Consider the following 3,160-nt stretch of genomic DNA (forward strand, 5'->3'; position numbering starts at 1 on the left):
GTGAAGACAGAATGAGCCATTGACTGACAAGGATCCAGAAAGTTAGAACAAATTGCCAAAGCAATTTGAGGCCAAGCAGAACGATTCAGGAGAAGCCGAGAGAAACCAGACTGAACCAGTAACCTTGGAAAGGAGGTTGAGTCAAAACAGCTGAGTTGAACTAGCCTGCCAGAGATGAGAAAGAACTAGAAAAGGGTAGGTTTACTCAGCAGTAAATCTCAGAGGCTGAAAATATTCTAGGCCTAGGTTAGCAGATGGAGGCAGTCAGCCTCGGAGACAACAATTACATAACCAAGGATGACTTTGTACTTCTGATCCTCTTGCCTCTAACTCCCCCCAGGGCTGGATGACGGGACTGTAGCACTGAAGAGTTCAGCTCAGGAACTTTGGAAAGGTCATGGGACTTTTGCCAGATGGGAGAGGCTGATTAACACTCCTCAGACCAAAGGGGACTGATCCCACCTACAGGTGGGGAAGGCCCAGACCACATAGACACATTCCGCAGGACGGACCAACCCTTGCCACCTGTAGACAAGGGAAGTCCTTGCCACCTCATTCCCTAAAGACCAATCAGTTTAAAAAGTCACAGTGTTCTGCCAATCACATTGTGCCTAATGGCTGGCTGCCCTAAAAACTATATGAAAGCTGGCCAAACGGGCTGCCCAGGTCACGCCTCTCCTGCGGGTGCAGGATGAGACGACCCCAACGACCCAAACGCATTGGAACAATAAATTCCTCTTGCTTTTTGCATCAATTCCTGGCTCTGGGTGGTTCACTCAGGGGGTCTCCGGTAAGCTAAGGAGACCCGGTAAGTCTTACAGCACCATGCCTTGCTTTAGACTGGGGATTAAAATCAGTGTTTAATGACTTGTCTACAACGAAGGTAAGGAGGGGAAGAACTCAACTACTTGGTTGTATGGATGCTGCTGGCTAGTTCTTTATGTCACTTTGGTGTTAGCTAGAGTCATTTTGGAAGAGGGAACAGCAGTTGAGAAAGTGTCCCTAATAGATTGACCATTGGGGAAGCCAAACCAGTGTTGCATTATCTTGATTTATAATTGATGTGGGGAGAGGGCAGGCATGTCATCTGTGATAAGTGCCATCTCTGGGTGGGTGGTCCTGGGTGTTATAAGCAAAGCAGGTTGAGAAAACCATGGGGAGCTAGCCAGCAAGCAGTACTCCTCTGTGGTTTCTACATCAGCTCCTGCCTCCAGGTTCCTGCTCTGTTTGAGTTCCTTGCCCATCTTCTCTTAGTAATAGACTGTAGCATAAAAATTTAAGCTGAAATACATTCTTTCCCAATTTGTTTTTATTTACTGTCATTTTCTTTTCTTCTCCCCCCTCCAACCCCTCTGGTGTTTTGAGACAAGGTTTCTCTGTATAGCCCTGACTATCTCTCACCTCACCTCTCTCTCTTTCTCTCTCTCTCTCTTTCTCTCTCTCTTTCTCTCTCTCTGTCTCTCTCTGTCTCTCTCTCTCTCTGTCTCTCTCTCTCTCTCTCTCTCTCTCTCTCTCTCTCTCTCTGATGTTTTGAGACAAGGTTTCTCTGTATAGCCCTGACTATCCCAGAACTAGCTCTGTAGACCAGTCTGGTCTCGAACTCACAGAGAACTGCCTGTTTCTGCTGAGATTGAAGGTGTGCCACACCACCTCCCAACCGGTCATGGTGTTTTATACAGCAATAGAAACCATAACTAAGAAAGACATCCATTCTGTGTCAGCTCATGCGATACAGTGTTTATGCTCACTGCAGGTTGATGCAACCCAGTGTTTAGGAGATTTCCTCCCTTTCCAGCACTGTGCATGTGTGCTTAAGGAGTTAGGATTGATAGGTATGTTTATCATGACTGCCAATATAAGTCAGGCAAGTTTCTCAAAGACCTCATCACCAGCCGTGTGGTTACAGGAAAGACTAGTGAACCAACGCACATGTCTTTGTTTTAAATTAAAGTAAAATGTTTGATGCATATATCTTCTTTTTTCCCATTTTTCAGAGACAGGGTTTCTCTGTAGCCCTGGCTGTCCTGGAACTTACTCTATAGACCAAGCTGTCCTCAAACTCAGAAATCCACCTGCCTCTATCTCCTAAGTATTGGGATTAAAAGCAGGTACCGCCACCAGCTAAACATGTATTTTTAAAAACATGACCTTTTATTATTTATTTATGCTTTTTTTTTTTTTTTTTTTTGGTTTTTCGAGACAGGGTTTCTCTGTATAGCCCTGGCTGTCCTGGAACTCACTCTGTAGACCAGGCTGGCCTCGAACTCAGAAATCCGCCTGCCTCTGCCTCCCAAGTGCTGGGATTAAAGGCGTGCGCCACCACTGCCCGGCTCTTATTTATGCTTTTTAAGGCAGGGTCTTTTATAACTCAGGCTGGCATCAAAACTGCTATGTAGTAACCAAGGATGCCCTTAAATTTCTGATCCTCCGGCATCCATCTTCCAAGTACTGGGATTACGGTCATATGATCGTGACTTATGTAGAAGAAGACATTTTATACAGTCTTGGGACTCATACACAGGGTCTTGTGCATGCAAGCAGACACTCTGTTTGGGCTTATCTTTAACCTATGACCTTTTACTTTAATATGCTGGGATTTCTTTGTTTGTTTGTTTGTTTTGCTAACTGAATTTTTGTAGACCCTCTTTTTTATTTTGAGACAAGGTCTTACCATGTAGCCTTTGCTGGCCTGCAACTCACTGTGTAGACAAGACTGGCCTGGAATTCATAAAGATCCATATGCCTCTACCTCCTGAGTGCTAAGATTCAAGGTATGTACTACCATGTCCACCGTGATAATGGAATTTTTAAAATTTCATTGGAGCTCTTTTTAGTTTGTGTGTGGGTGTGTATGTGTATGGGGACATGCGTGCAGGCCACACAGAGGGCAAGGGATAGGAATCCCGTCTCTCCTTTCACCATGGGGGGCCCCCAGAGATTGAACACAGGTCATTAAGCTTGGTAGTAAACACCATTACCCGAGACATCGTTTCACAGGCCCTTAACAGAGCAAATATCAATCCTGATTGTATCGGATTGTAAGATGTCAAAGCTACATGTGTCCCAGAGATCAGATCTAGGACAACAGTTTCAGTCATAGAAAGACAAACTGGCTGGTAAATACATTTTCATCTCTAGAACTGTCTTTTTTTTTTTTTTT

This window comes from Grammomys surdaster, unplaced genomic scaffold (assembly GCF_004785775.1).
Source record: "Grammomys surdaster isolate TR1022 unplaced genomic scaffold, NIH_TR_1.0 367, whole genome shotgun sequence".
Taxonomy (NCBI): Eukaryota; Metazoa; Chordata; class Mammalia; order Rodentia; family Muridae; genus Grammomys; species Grammomys surdaster.